This window comes from Polypterus senegalus, chromosome 2 (assembly GCF_016835505.1).
Source record: "Polypterus senegalus isolate Bchr_013 chromosome 2, ASM1683550v1, whole genome shotgun sequence".
Classification (NCBI taxonomy): domain Eukaryota; kingdom Metazoa; phylum Chordata; class Cladistia; order Polypteriformes; family Polypteridae; genus Polypterus; species Polypterus senegalus.
Window position 1 is genome coordinate 149682385 of NC_053155.1, and position 17521 is coordinate 149699905.

At 34.8% G+C, this 17521-nt stretch overlaps 1 protein-coding gene across 1 annotated transcript in view; it reads right to left on the bottom strand.

Annotated features, from left to right (window-relative positions):
- The window catches only part of pcca (propionyl-CoA carboxylase subunit alpha), a 644470-nt gene that overhangs the window by 407507 nt on the left and 219442 nt on the right, over positions 1-17521 (bottom strand). The window lies entirely within an intron of this gene.

Consider the following 17521-nt stretch of genomic DNA (forward strand, 5'->3'; position numbering starts at 1 on the left):
GTAAATACTGGGAGAAGAATAAGAATGATACATAGATTGCAACCTGCTTTCAAATTCAGCCCTTCAAGTGCTTCCGAAGACATATGATGTAACTTCTGCCCCAACTTCAAAGACTCACCACTTCCATAACCACAGTATAAAATAAACACTACCAGAAGTTGCACTTTACGTTTTGATTTTTTTTCCTCCTTGTTTCCTACAGCAACTTAACAGTGTTTTCTTAGTTCCGAGACCATAAGCTCCATTGTATCTAACCTGTCTCTATGATTACAGACAATATTCACAGATTTGGCATGTAATGAAAAGAAGTAAGTAAGAATCCTTTACACGAGAAAGCTTTTATAGTATTCAAAGATTCACAGTAAGTTAAGTAAGAAGGACCAAGAGTGAAAGGCATATTGGGCCTTGGAATAGTGGAGATTCAATCCGATATAGGTTAGGTTCAAAACTCAGCAGATCTAAACAACCTTGGTATATAAAGTAATGATAACCCACTCACAAAAGACTTGAAAAAAATAAATAAATGCTAATGGATGGATTGATAATTACAAAAGAAAAAAAACACAGAACAGCAGCATGTTTTGTCAATTTATATTTATTATCTATTTTTCTGGACTGTCACCTGATGTTTGTTTATGTAGCTTCTACATGTACATAGTTGTCATTTATCATGTATTGCTTGTTTGTACTGTAAAACAATTTCATGATGGTGTATTCCAAACAGTATGATATATAAAATTGATAAGTGACAAATAACATGATACCAAAGAGATTTCTCCCAGGCAATGAAAAATTAAAACGTTTAAATTATGTGGTTTGCAGTACATACACGAGACAAATCAAATACATTTCTCATATCATGACCAAACTAAAAGAATGAAGTCGAGGAGGTACTAGGGCTTAGTGGACAAAAAAAATCTTATGATGTCCAAATAAACACTGTGCTTTTCATAAACAATCTCATTTTTCTTTATATACATTGTCAGACGTGCAATTAGTGGGAGTTTTCAGAGCTCCCCATAGAATATTACAAGTACTCCCAACTGAGAGAGTGCACATTTCCTGACTCCATCTCCTTTTTAACTTGTAGACCTGATGAAGAACCGCCAGCAGAACACATATCACATCCTGCTCAAACCGCAAAACCCTCCTATTCCATCTCCACTGATATATAAAATCAGACCAACTTGGAAGTTGTTGTTCATTTGAAAACCCAGAACTGAGAAAGACAGAGCTCTTTCTTCTACTGAAGCCAACATTTGACTGACAGGTCCAGAGTGGTACATCCTCATTTTTTTTATCCCATTCACAAATCTTTATCATTTTTCCCTTTATTGAATGGGTTATTTGCATGGAGACACAAACACATAACCAAGTTGACATCTTTATTAAATAATGAATTTCAAAAAAATAATGTAAATTACTTCAAGAACTGTGCAGTGACTAATGAGAAATATTAAACTAAAATATTGCAAACTGGAATGTCCACTGGCTGTAAAGTTAACTTAAAAGTACCATATATGCAACTAACCGAGTTCTTCAAGTTCAATCTAAGAAACAAGGATTGTTATTACTGTATGAAACACTTTTAGAATACAAAGACTGCTAAAGGGCACGCTATCCTCCAACAAAAACAGAACTTGGCAAATACTTTAATAAGAAAATTTATTTGAAAGAGCTTACCATTATGTCACAGATAAAATGTGCCACAGTCTGTTTGCTAGAGTGTAGCTGCAAATCTTTGTTGCAATTAACAGTTTAACCAATAAGCAATTTGGGTTTTTAGTAACTCGTCTTCTTTTTAATCAAAGAGCTAAGCACAATAAGTGTTATGCAGGGAAAATTAAGACTTTATATGTGAATGAAGGCTTTGACATTAAGACATTCATGCCTGGACCTGCTGTACATTTTTAACCATCAGTGCAGTTTAATGCTTCAAACTTTACATTGGGTTCAATATTTACCACAAAAGCAAGTAACTTAAATGAAATAGACATGAATGGTAAATCATTTTTGGATCATTAATAAAAGAATTAAAATATGTCCTGTTTAGAGGGGTTCATTTCAGCACGTTTGGTTTTAATCAATCAAACACTTCACATGTAGATAATGTGACTACAAAATACAGCAAGAAATATTATTTGCAACAACAAACACTTTTAAACTATGAAAAAAACACTGGAAATTATGAACATTATCAATGTTATCTGTGTCCTTAGATGACTGAGGAGTCCATTTTTTTTTAACCATACACCTAATGACACTGGAGGCAGAAAATTATGTTTTGATGCTGTTTCCATAAATTTGTGCTCCCCTCCATCTCCTTGCATTTTCATTGTTTGTCCAAGTTATCAAAGGGACTTTCATATTATATTCACCTTGGCTCATAACAGAGTTGAGAACTTAAAAGTCAGACGATGGACCTTCAGATACAGTTGCTTATCCAACATAGTTGGCTCTTCAGAATTATTGTTTCAATATTGATTGTTTTTGTGTTGAGGTGACACAGCAATCCTCCTTGCTGACACAAAGGATGGATGGATAGAACTCTCAGTCTGTCAGTGGAGCAGGATAGTGACAGCAGTCTTTCGCTGAAGCTGCTCCTCTGTCTGGAGATGATACTGTTCAGTGGATGCAGTGGATTCTCCATGATTGACAGGAGTTTGCTTAGTGCCCGTCACTCTGCCACGGATGTCAAAATGTCTATAATAGAGCCTGCCTTCCTCACCAGTTTGTCCAGGCGTGAGGCATCCCTCTTCATTATGCTGCCTCCCCAGCACACCACTGTGTAGAAGAGGGTGCTCGCCACAACCATCTGATAGAACATCTGCAGCATCTTATTGCAGATGTTGAAGGACACCAGCCTTCTAAGGAAATATAGTCAGCTCTGTCCTCTCTTGCACAGAACATCAGTATTGGCAGTCCAGTCCAATTTATCATCCAGCTGCACTCCCAGGTATTTATAGAACTGCACTCTCTGCACACAGTCACCTCTGATGATCACGGGGTCCATGAGGGGCCTGGGCCTCCTAAATTCCACCCCCAGCGCCTTTGTTTTGCTGGTGTTCAGTTGTAGGTGGGTTGAGTTGCACCATTTAACAAAGTCCTTGATTAGGTTCCTATACTCCGCTTCCTGTAAACTCCTGATGCAGCCCACGATAGCAGTGTCATCAGCAAACTTTTGTACATGGCAGGACTCCGAGTTGTATTGGAAGTCCGATGTATATAGGCTGAATAGGTTTTTGGTAACAACAGTAAGATATTATAGGAAAACAATGGCACAAATGAAATTATAGATTATTAGCTCAGTTCATATTGGATATAATGGTTTTCAAACATCTCCAAGTATAATGTCCCGAAAGAAATTCTAGCACAGCTGATGTAGTATTAAAATACTTAGATTTTTTAAATAATTGCCTGTCAAGGTATGGAGAGTGATCATTAATTTCCAAAATTTTTCTATTGATGGTTGCTGCTTGAGGCTCAGTTATCTAGCCAATGATATCCTGGCAGGGTATCTTGCTTTTTTCCAGCACTGAGAAACCATTCTAAAGTTCTGTAGGGCTTGTTGAAGGGATTCAGTGTTCCTTAAAGTAATTAAAAACAGTATGATTGCCGGTTGTTGTTCAGGTTCATAGAGTATCATCTTGGCCAGCTCTGTTTTAACCTTAAAATGCTATACATTGAAGAACATCCTGTCAAACTAGTATTACATTTTTAAGTCTCAGGGACAGCAATGCATGATTAGACGTTTATTAAATAAAATGGAGGTAAAGCACAATGGCATAACACTTTCTCAGCCTTGTTTGGATAGTGAAGGAATTTTTTTAACAGATGGAGTCAAAGAGAAGATTTTGTTGGTGACCTTTTGAAAATTTCATAATCAGCCTTAATATCTCTGTGACATTAACATCAGGGCTAAAGGATATTATTCTTCATTTGTTTGATGACTTTAAGGATCTTTTCTATGTTTGGTGATTCATCCAGTTAGGTGCTTTCTGAATGCTAATAAATCACTCAAATAATGTTGTCTGTCACGGATTAGTAATTCAGTAATTATTCAAAGAGCTTCTTACAGAGTTGCCAGGTAACAGCATTATCTTTCAAGAGGATTTCATCTTGGAGCCAGAGTGATGCTATGTGAGCTTGGGTCATATAGGATCTTTGACACTCTGTATATAATAGTAATCAGCACAACTCTGTATCATTTACATTTTTACTCTTCCTATCTATTCTTGTTTTTAGCAATATTTCTCTGGCTGTCAACTTTGCTGTGTTGGTGTCCTTCATGTGTTTTTTTTTTTGTTTTGAATGGACAGCTAGGAAAAAAAGCTACAGATTGGAGGATCCAGATAATGTGCTGCTACAACCAAATTTACATGAAGCTTGGTTTAAAAAAGCAGTTTGTCAAAGCCCTATCAATAGGCACAGCTTATTGTATGTATTTGTGCCAAACGTTTTGAGGTTTGTCTGAGGCTAAATTAATAGGGGGTATACTTGCCAGACCTGATATTAAAAAGCTGAGTTCTGATGCACAATATGATGGTGAGATGAATTAAAAGAAACTAGAGGTTTGCTTATCGTTCAAAGAAGTAATTTCTAAGTTTTTAGTGACCAATAAAGATCCAAATTATTAAGAAATTCTAAAAAGGTATTAGTTACGTTTAAGAAATTGGGTAGCAACATAAGTCTCAAAGTTGACTTTTTGGATTTGTATTTGAAATTTTTCCTTTTAAATCTCGGAATAGTGAGTGAAGAACAGGGTAAAAGACTCCATCAGAATATCAAGGACATGGGAAGTTGTTACCAGGGATGTTGGGATGTCAGTATGATGGCGGACTATTGCTGGATGATTCATAGGGAGATACAAGAAATAGTGTAAACTGCGGGCCATTAAAATGAAGTTTTGGATAAAAGAGAAGAAATGACAAAGACTAGTGAATATGGATAAGTATTACGTTTTCTGTTATATACTGTATATATATATATATATATATATATGTTTAAAAATTTTAAATTTACTAAATATCTTCATTTTAAATTGATAAAGAACATTACCACATACATAAACAAAATGTGTAATTTGTTACATTTAATTGCAATTTCTTTTTAAATTTTGCACTCAAATATGGCATGATGTAAACTTTCTAAATATGTTTTTAATGTATATGAACACAAAATATTAAAATTTTTATATTTTTTATCAGTTTAATTTTGCACACTTGTGAAAGTCTTTCAAAGGGCTGAGAAACTTTGCTTCCCATCCTCACATACTGTATGAAATTCTGTTTTATCTCAAGTGGAGATGCAGCTGCCTACAGACATGATGCAGTGAAAATTGGGCAGGGGACACAGATCAGGTACCCCTATTTGAATGATATAAAAGGTGGAATGTTTGCCCTTCAAGACATTTATGACATTAATGTTTTATTTCTCTTAGAAACAAAAGTAACAGAAATAATAAAAAAAAAAAATTACAGCATACTCTGTAAATGTACTATTATTGCAAGAATTGTACTGCAACATGTTAACAGTACTTTTTTTTTTTTTTACTGAACAGTGTAATTAGATTATGGTAACAAGCAACTCTGTGTTGAAATGTATTTCATCTTCTGGCTGAGCAGGATTTTGAAAGCAATAAGGTTGTGTTCCATGCATTTGCTTGTAAGGAGGATGCCATTAGAATTGAGCTTTCTGACACCCCTCCTTGTTAATGACTGCTATCAAATGCCTGAAGCTAAACCCAATACTTCACTTGAAGTTCTACAGTAGAATCAGCCTTTCATTGATGACATTACTTATATTATCCCATGTGTGAGTTGATAATTTAATGTCCTTGCATTCCTCTGGTAAATTTCAAGAGAAGAGAATTCTGGAGAATTTATCCACCATTATCTGAATAAGTCAAATTTAATCACTTATTTAAAAAAAATATATCCCCAGTATGCGGAGTACAACAACTTGTGTGCCATCATGTGTTCTTGTCTACAAATCAAATGATTCTGGAGAATGTATACCAATTAATGACATGCACATTACAAGCAAAAATTGTGTCACTGTCCAAATAATTGTGGATAAAACTGTACATTTACACTAAAAAAAGTTTTAGAACACCCCAATTTTTCTGACTTTTTTGAAATTTAAGCAGTTCAAGTCAATGAAGTCAGTAAAATGGTATAAAGGTATGTGGTAATGGTTTTTTTTTTTTTTTGGTTACCAAAAACTGAAAAATAATGCCAAGCTGTTTCTGAAAGGCAACAGCATACATGGATAAGTGTCTCACAGGACAACAGCTATAAGCACAGCTAAACAGCTATGCAATATTCATATCTACCAATTGTTTATTTGCTCTATACTTTTATTACAAAGTTCACAGACACTGGTGGTGGTCCCTGGCCTAAGCAAGCATCTTTTTCTTGTTTTACAATTTCAGCTATGGCTTTCTTACTGCCACTAGACCTATCAAAGCCTTTCCTTCACAGATGAAAATGATACTTGCTTATTTTAACCACTGTCCAAAAAGGCACTTGTTATGCAGCTGTTGACTCTCAGAAATTTGCCTTCTGATTATGCTGTGGCTGTGGGTCTGCCAAACCTGTTCCTGTCAGAGCTACCTCCAGTTTCCAAGTTCTTTATAATTGTGTAGGAAACTGTACTCACTGACACCTTGGCTTTCTTTGCAATTTCTTTAAAGGAAAAGCCTACATGTTTAAGTATTACAATAGTCGGTTTTGTCTGTCTTAACCTTGATAATTTTCTTCTTTTCATCATTATGATAGCAATATATAGTGTTCAACTAATGCTTCAGAGGGTGTGTCAACATAATTTATTCCAATATCGCGTTTATGCAGACAGAGGATTTGCAAGTAATTAACAAAAGTAGGACACCTGTAGGAATTCTGCATTTTCAGGGCTTAATGTACCTCTATTGCTAAAGAAAAGCTATAAGTTGTTATCTATAGAAGGCCCTTTTCTGTAAGTCTGCAAATTACATAATTTTCAGTTTTTGGTAACCTAAATCTTTTTTTTTTTTTTTTATTCTTCTTTAACTGCTTACCTTTGTACTATTTCAGGTTTTCCAATGGATTGGAACTGCTTCAGTTTCAATAAAAACTGGCAAAATGTGGGTGTTATAAACTTTTGACCTATAATGTATAATATACATGTTAGTCCCTAAATGTGAAGAATTTCAAATGTTAAATGCTAAAAATTTACTTGCTGGGAAATTAATCTATTTTGTTTAACAGTTACACTGTACACAACCTCTCCTCTGTAAACTTACTGAAACTTGCCTTAGTAACATTGACACTTTAATAATTAACTTCTTTTAATAGAGGATTTACCACACTTGAAGATAGCACTAACCAAATCTATCACTTTAAACTATTATGCAACTCATGAGGAATTTAAAAATACTCTACAGTGCAATAACACAGGCAGCCCTAAGGGACTGGTTAACTAGAATTTCCATATTACATGAACTGGTACAGAAAACTGAAAAGGAAAATGCAGTTAAGAAGGTTACAGCCCTGATAGGGTACATTAATTAATGTAATAATATTAATTAATGCTGTCATTCTTTTGTAATTCTTTAAGTACACTGCCAATCTAATTTGTGCAGAATGATTTCTCTGTAGACTTCCCAGTTTTTGTCTGATGAAATGCATGACAGAAAGAGAGATGATATATTAGCTAGAAATTAGCACTGGTACAAATTGTGCATTGAACTTTCATTAAAGCCTGGGAAATCTTGCAAGGTTCAAGCTAATCACCACATCCTTTACAACTATTACTAAATGTTTCAAAATGAAATGCCATATCGTTACCTTATTTTTCAATGGTGCATGAGGTAAGTTTTCTGTGATAAACGTAATTAAAAGGCTTTGATGGAAACCAATAGTACTAACTGGAAAGAGAACTAAATTTAAATAGTATATTTGGTTGACATAAAACAACAATATTCTAATGTAAACCCAAATAATTTAAAACATTTTTAATTGGAGATTTTATTTATAATTAGTGATACACATGAGGTGAGGAAATGGATGCACAGCTTGTCATTGAAGTTCCTTTCACATACAAATATCAGAATATTGCCACAACTGCTAGCAGATTCCCTCTCTCAATCCTGCTACTCACTTAACGTTTCGACTCACCTTTACTCATAGTCCTTCTCAATTCAATATTTTTAAATAAAACTGCGTGTGAAAGAGATATTACAGACGCACAAATATTAGCTGCCTAACTAATTTAGCTAAACCACTAGACTCATAGAGAATGTACATTTTCTCATAAGCTTGGTAATGTTACTTTTATGCATATTGGCTGTATCAGACAAATAACTCACAAGCACTACTAATTACCATTAGTGGATATCTTAACTCTAGTTAAAATAAGTACTGTCATGTGCCATCTTATTACTCCATTTGGGACAGCCCATTTGGCTGTACGTAAAATTAACCACAGGTCGGTCATAAAATGCAATTGCAATTGAGGCTCTGTGGGTCTGGTGTATAATCACCTGTAAGGAGTAGCACAAACTGATACTGGAATCTTGGCTTACTATTTTCATTATGCCATGCAATACTATAGAACTGCTGCTTAGCTGTTATCATGCCACTCACTCTCCTCCTGTACAGTAGTTTGGAAGCATTGCACATTTGTGCTCCCACTCGTTATTCATGTGTCAGTGCTTAGCAATGTTCATTACATAATGAGGAAAACTCTTCAATCAATTGTTGGTGCTTCGCAGTTATCTATCAATGGATCGATATTTCATAGGGTTAAGCTCATGCAGTGTAGTGTGGTTGAACAAATCAGTCATTAAAAATGTACCAAAACATATTCTACTCACACCCATTCAATAGTAAAAAAAAAAGTTTTTTTGGAGGAACACTGGCAGTAAGTACAAATGGTCTCAAATCGGCAGGTCATAAATTGGCACGACTGCACTTTAAAGTAAAATTGACAACTGTTTATTTTTAACGCAGGTCCACTTGATCAAATTTAGGCAAAGTTAAGAGATGAAAAGAAGTCCATGATATGACACTGTAGTGTGAAGCTATGGTGTGAAAATGTTAATATAATGTTGCTACTGCTTAAAAGCCTTCTTAATTCAACTTCTAAATTAAAGGGCTGCTTCTGTATGTATTTAAACACAGTGCTAGCATTTCAAGTTAAGTTTAAATTAAAATACAAGTGAACCACTTTTTTTTTTTTTTTTTTAAACAAGCTTTAAATGGACAGAGCCAATTCATTAGGTTGTATACCCCTTTCCTTTCCAAACAGATAATTTCATTTCTATCCCACTTATACTTCTTGTAAGAATTATTAATAATAATTAAAACAACCTTTGCACACCTAAAAGTGGAGGATAATCTTGTTACCTATTGTCCTGAATAATAAAATTATTATTTTTTGAAAATGCAGAGTCCTTATATTAAGTTTTAATTTTGCTCAAATAAACCATAATGAACTATAAAGGAACTCATTTACCAAAAATGTAGAGTTTAACTAACTAATGTACAAAGGTCGTTCACAGGGAATGCATCCTCTCTTGTGGACTAGTAATTTATGACCTAAACACATTTGTACATTATTTCTGTGTGGTGCAAGTAACATATCACTTTGCTTCTGTTTTGTTACCCAGGGAATTTATGGTACTTTTATTTGAAATGGTCAGACAAGTTTTATAACCTAATGTTACAAACAACAGAAATAATAAGAGATTGTACAGATGCATACAGGAACTACGCTTTTGAGCACAGCCATCAATCACCAAGATAGCTAGCCAGTCAATTATGTGTATTGTTGCGTGCTCCGGAATCTTTGCTATAATATTTTCTATTATACTTTTCAATGTGTAATATCATATTTTAATAAATACCACATTGTTTTTAAATTTCTATACTTCAGATATAAAGTGACTAAAGTCAATATTGCTCTGATGCAGAGGGAAGATCGCCAATTTTCTCATCCTTGTGGGATTTATTAAGACTGAGAGGTTTTACCTCAACAGGATGAACAAGTGTGATAAAATTAAGACACCGTTGGTTGGTTGGTTGATAAGAGGCATACAACCAAAATGAGCCTTCATGTGTCTCAGGGACATTCATACATTGTTAGTGCCAGAGACATTAAGTCCACATGCATTGTGGACATCACTCACACATACTTATTTCAGTGGAATACTACAGACAGACTGGCAGTTAGGCACCACTCATACTTAATTGTGTGAATAGGACCTGTGTGTGTGTGTGTGTGTGTGTGAGTGTATTTGTGTATCCCTTGACAATACACTTATTAATTCTTTTTGAAACAACTTTCTAGAATGTTATTCATTAAAAATTGAATGATTGTTGCACAACTTAAAGAAAAGAGGTTATATTAAAACTGAATCCTCCTATTAGCAACATTTACAGAAGCCAGAGATAACCAATCTCTTCCTCAAACCTTTCACCAAGCACTAATCACTGTTTTTCCACAACAAAATAAGGACTTATTACAATGTGCATCATACAGACCAATTTCACTTCTGAATAACGTTAAAATACTCTCTAAAATCATAGCTAGAAGGATGGAGAAAGTGCTCCCCTCGGTAATATCACAAGACCAAACTGGATTTATTAGGGGCCGACACTTATCTTCAAATCTTTGACGCCTGTTTAATGTAATATACTCACCAACTAAACCAAACACCCCAGAAATATTATTATCATTGGATGCAGAAAAAGCATTTGACCTGAATGAACGGAAATACCTTTTTACTACATTGGAGAAGTTTGGGTTTGGCCCGAACATTTGTGCATGGATTAAATTACTGTATACTAACCCAGAAGCTTCAGTTTGCATCAACAACATTTGCTCAGACTAATTTAAACTAGAACGTGGCACTAGACAAGGATGCCCCTTGTCACCGCTGCTGATTGCGATTGCCATTGAACCACTGGCAATACATTGTCGAAATACTGATCAGATAAAGGGGATTAGCAGAGAAGGACTGGAACAGAAAATATCATTATATGCAGATGATATGGTATTGTACATATCGGACCCAGAAAATTCTGTGCCTGCAGTCTTAACAGCACTCACAGAATTTCAAAAGATCTCTGGTCTCAGAATTAATCTGAATAAATGTATACTCTTTCCAGTGAATTCTCAAGCATATAATTACCCTAACCTTTTATCATTGCAGAACAGTTTAAATACCTCGGGGTAAACATCACAAGTAAACATAAAGCTCTATATCAACAAAATTTCACCGTCTGCATGGAAAAAATTAAACAAGACTTGCATAGATGGTCAACCCTTCATCTCACACTAGCTGGAAGAATTGGAAGAACACTGTTATGATGAATATTCTTCCTAAGCTCCTTTTTTATTTCAAAACATTCCAATATACATTAATAAATCATTCTTTAGGCAATTAGATTCAACAATAACCTCATTTATTTGGAATTCAAAACATCCACGCATCAAAAGAGCGACCCTACAAAGACAAAAGGCAGAAGGCGGCATGGCTCTACCTAACTTCCAGTTTTATTACTGGACAGCAAATACACAGGCGATAAGAACCAGGACACAAATAAAAGAACATACACAGGCTTGGACCACAATAGAAGTAAAATCCTGCAGTACTTCTTTGTATTCCTTGCTCTGTGCTCCAATAAACACACATTATCGGCAATATACAAATAACCCAATTGTGCTCCACTCACTTAGAATTTGGAACCAATGTAGAAAGCATTTTAAGATGGAGAAGCTTCTATCTGTGGCATCTCTACAAGAGAAACACCTCTTTCAACCTTCACAAACATATGCAGTTTTTAATACAGTAATCCCTCCTCGATCGTGGGGGTTGCGTTCCAGAACTCCCCGCGATAGATGAAAATCCGCAAAAAGCGGCATTTCTTAGAGGTGTGTCCATATCCACTAGGCAAACAGCTTCTGCGCAAACAGCACCTCTGCTAACAGCCCCTCCGTCAGGCACAGAGAATGTCAGAGAGGGTGAGATAGAGGCAGAGACAAGCAAACAATCAAGCTCCGCGCGGGATGCATATCTTATAGCATTGAGGAGTTTTAGTTAATATGTAATACATGCTCGGATTGGGTAGCTTCTAAGCCATCCGCCAATAGCGTCCCTTGTATGAAATCAACAGGGCAAACAAACTGAGGAAGCGTGTAGCATAAATTAAAAGACCCATTGTCCGCAGAAATCCGCGAACCAGCGAAAAATCTGTGATATATATTTAGATGTGCTTACATTTAAAATCCGCGATAGAGTGAAGTCGCGAAAGTCGAAGCGCGATATAGCGAGGAATTACTGTATTTGGAAAAAATTTGGAATTAACTTGCTTAGAGATCTTTATATAGACAACGTCTTTGCATCCTATGAACAATTACATTCCAAATTTAACATTCCAGCTACACATTTCTTTCACTATCTTCAAATCAGGAACTTTGTTAAACAGAACCTTCCAGATTTTCCTCATCTTGCACCCTCATCCATGCTGAAAAAAATATTGCTCAATTTCAAGGACTTAGACTCCATCTCTACAATATATAAAATCATTTTACAATCCCTCCCTTTCAAAGATCCAAGAGGACACTGGGAAAAAGATTTCTCAATTAATATATCAGAAAAGGAGTGAAAGTAGCAATGCAGAGAATTCACTCGAGCTCCATATGCGCAAAGCATACAATCATACAACTTAAAATTATATATCGAGCACATCTGTCTCGACTAAAACTCTCCAAAATGTTTCCAGGACATGATCCAACCTGCGAACGTTGCAACCAAGTCCCAGCCTCACTGGGTCACATGTTCTGGGCCTGCACCAAATTAACATTATTCTGGACAAAAATTTTTAATTACCTCTCAGACAGCCTTGGACTCACAATCCCTCTTAACCCATTAACAGCTGTGTTTGGGGTTCTTCCAGAGGGGTTTAAAGTGGAGAAAGACAAACAAACAGTGATTGCATTCACTACACTTTTGGCACGCAGACTTATTCTGATAAACTGGAAGAACCCAAACTCTCCTCTTTTAAGTCAGTGGGAAACCGATGTGTTATATTATTTGAAATTGGAAAAAATCAAATACTCAGAGGATCCGTACAGACTGCAGGATCTAATCATTAAAATAAGTTCAGGAAGCACAGAGAATTTATTAATTTAGGTATGTTTACAAGCCTTAAATTTTACGCCGTTTGGCATGCTCGCTCTTTCTCAGGGGTGGGGATCGATCTATTCTTAACTCAATTTTTCTTTTTGTAAAAATTTGATTGCTTTGTATGGATTGCAATAAAATTAATAAAAAAATAAATAAATAAATAAAAACTGAATCAAAGTACCAACCATCAATCTTTTAGTTGGATCAAATTTTTAATCAAATTACTACTTCTAAAATTTTCTAAAAATACAAATGTTTTGAGAATGCACGAAGAAAGGCTGTGTAGTTTGAGGAAACAGAGAAAAAAAAAAACATTTATAACATCTACATACCAGTCTTTTTTTCTTGCATATTTACTCATATTTTTACTTTCTTACAGGAAGATGGACTGCAAGCCATGCATACAGTAGGGTACAGTCTGCATGGTACTGTACAATTCAAAAATTTACTTCATGTGTAGAAACCTTTCAAGTACTGGACAAAATTGTATAAAATTATAAAAAACCTGCTGCTGGTTTCTTATTAGTTGTACAGGTAATCCCCACTGAGCCTAGTGGTGTAGGGAGCACAGCTACTTTAACAAATGGCTGTCCTGTACATAGTATAGTGGTTTGTGAATGTCTTAAAATAATACTGCTGTATTGCAAATGTAATTTTTTAGAACATGTGTTAAGTGATGCATTGTGTAGCCATTACCTTGAATGAGCATGATGTTGAAATCAATTTTATGCGTAATTCATCCCTGAAGCTCATCCAATATTTTTAAATAGCAAGAGATCTATGTGGAAACAGTTGTTTTGGATAATGGTACATAGTGATTAACACCTGTTTTAAGTGATGTAAATTTCAGTACAAGGTAGCAACAATGACATTTGGCATATGGTACTAAACAAAGCAAAGATGATATATTACCTGTATTAAAAGGATACAATTTAAGAAGATTAGATCTCAGGTCTCATAATCAAGCAAGTTACTTCACCTAACTCTTAAACTAAAGCATTATTAATGAAAACTGACTCCTAACTCAACTCATAGTGGTGCAGATAAGGGATCCAGAACTTTTGTAAAAAGTTGAAATGCTCCTATTGTATTAATATGTTTTCAAGAAAGTAACTATGGTGAACAATTAATAAAAGGAACACAGGCTGAGAATAGTAACTGCTGGATATACTGTATTATATGCTTATAAGCTTTCATTTTTAGTCACAATCCAAATAATTGGGAGTTCAGATGGTTCATTGTATGATTGTTTTTCCACAGGTTATTTTTTTAATGCATAGACAAAAACTTCAAAATTCTCAGTAATAAAGAAAAATATAATTACAGTATTTATTATCTTCTGAGTAGTCTCAAAAAGGATGAAATTAATGTAATGGGAGCTTACTTAATAACAAATTATCAAGACATTTACTTTATATTTGTAGTTACCATTATGAAAACAAAATGAACAGATGGTTATTGTTAATATAAAGGTTAAAATAACTGTCCATTTTAACTGGCTGCAAAAAGTGAATAACTTAAGTGTCAGGAACAAACTGTAATAGCAAAACCTATAGACTTACATCTGTAGCAAACATAGCAGCTCAATAATAGTATATATTATACAGTAAGTTTGGTAGAAAAAAAGAAGAGTTATTAGGGAAAACAGCAGTTACTTGAAGTGCTGATTATTAACTGGCACCCTGCAGTATAGCGCTAACAACTATCTAGCGGTCTGTATAAAATAATGCATTAGCATTCTAATACAGGTGGGTACAAAGGCATGGGATGCACAAAGAATGACAAGGGTGCCTTTTTTCTCACATAAGTGCTTTCACTGCAGCCTTAGTTATTTATGTATGGTACATAAGTGGGCTTTTTGATTATTATTTATGCAGCTCTGTAAACAGAATTAATGATCAATCACCTGCTACTTTTGCACTAATGCAAATCTCATCTGAACACCTGCCATTATAATCTCATAGGACTGTGAAGCAAATGATAGTGAAGCCATTCTTTATTACAAATAGAGAGCACTACATGCTTCAATGCCATTTTTGTTGGGTGCACCACTAAGCTAAAAATGCCATATGGCGATAATCAATAAATTAGGGCAATAGAGAATTTCGATGAAAATGGATTAATACAATGATATAAAATAACATCTAAAATACCCAGGGAAAAAGTATTTACAACAATAAATGAAAACTAAGACAATTCTTAATTTATTTGGAATAATACTTACTTTAATGCTTAAATGATGATAGTGAATTTCTCTCTCTTCAATTCTGGCAAACAGTACAGGGCATTAACACTTGCACCAAAAGGTTCAAAGATGATTTTTATCCTCCAGTCATAAGACTACTCAGCAACAATTCTTAACTGAAAATTGCATACCCATACTGTACCTTATGAACGATTCTTATATGTAGTGCTGTGAAAAAGGATTTAACCCTTCCTCACTTTTTCTCTTACTGCAAATTTCATACACTGCATGTTCAACCATACTGTCATTTGTTGAGCAAACAAACATATCCAATACCAGGTTTATCAGTGTGAAAAAGTAACTGGCTTCTAGCTACAGTAAATCAATTTAATTAAATGGATAAACAGAATCAGCTAACTGACCATAGCCAGGCTTAATAATTTTTTTTTTGGTGTGTGTGTTTTTGCTGTTGATCAGTCTGTTGTGTATTCTCTTGATCTTTCATTCAGAATATTAACACAAATTGAGAAAATTGAAATAAAAAAATTATCATAAACAATTATTTTCTTCTAAAATGAATAGGGAAATATATGAGTAAAACTTAACTGAAGTACATTTCCATTCAAATTTTATGTTAAGCTTATCTGAATGCCTATAATAGGCTATAGTTTGTTTGGAAGGGTTAGCAGAAAAAATGCCTCTGCTGTCATCAAACAACAGACTTAAGTGTCTATAATTTCGTAGTTCTATGGTTAGTTGTGACAATAAAATAACTTTTTACCAACCAACACCATAGGTGATTTTTGAGGAAGAATAATAGCCATGCAGAAAAGTACCTCGTCATTTTTGATGTTATGGAGCGGTTTCTCTGCCAAAGGCCCAGAACAACTTCTTAGAATACATGGTACCATGGCCTCCATCAAGTGTCAGCACATATTAAATTAAAACCGGACTACCTATGCCAGGAAGCTTAAATTAGGTCATAGGTGGATCTTACAGAAGAATAAAACACACCTCAAAATCAACACAGGAATGGCTCAGTTACAACAAAATCAAGGTTTTGACATGGCCATCCCAGTCCCCTGACCTAAAGCCCATTGAAAACCAGTGGGATTAGCTGAAGAGAAAAGTGCACAGGTATGGACCTCAAAATATGAAGGGTCTAGAGAGATTCTATATGGGGGAATGGTCTGAGATCCCTTACGATGTGTTTTCCAACCTCATTATGAATAAGAAGACTTACAGCGGTTATCTTGGCAAAGCATTAAATGAAGGGGTGCTAATAAATATGGCACACATTTATTTGAAGAAAAAATATTTTGCTTTATGATAATTTCATTTTCCAATTAATTATTTTACTTCAATTAAATTTTAGAAATTTGTTAATACCCCAGTCACAAAGGTGCACAGATTGTAACTGCTTTTAAATGGTGATTTGTTTAATTTTACTTAGGAACAGCAGGAACACACCAAGTCTTGTCCTGGCTCTCACACACTCACATAAAACAACACAAAAAAGGGGCTCAAAATGAGTAAATAATAAAAATTATATTAAACAAATAAAAAAATGCAATTATTAGACAACTAACATACACATAAAAGCTCTCCCGAATTCCCCTGACAGCAATAACTAACAATGAACAAAACACCAAGCACAAAACAATCAATGATAAATACAACAATGCAAAGTCCAAACACATTCCAGATCTAAATGCAGATGCATCTAAGGTGTTAAATAAATGGAAGTCCAAAGTGAACAGCTTTCAATAAAATACTATGTAAAGTTTTGTCTTGCCATGATGGGGTGATGGTGAAAAATTGCAGATGTTGGGAGTGCTCCACAGACAAACACATTTACCACAACATCAGCTAGATGATACAAACACAAATCCAGAAACTGTAGCAATCCAATATGGGGGAGATGGGGAAGGATATTGAAACACGAAAGAAAGACAATTAAGCTTTTTTCCGGCTTCTTCTGGCACACTTTTAAAGTCCAGGCCATACATTTTTCCCACCCAGCAACCCCAGTATTAAAATCCACAGCATTAAACCAATGGTGAAGTACTACCGGGAATTTGTAGTTAATTTAAGTAGTGCAGCTATAGATCGATAGATAAATAGATGGATATTTACCTAGATTGAAAGATTGATCTTTATTTGTC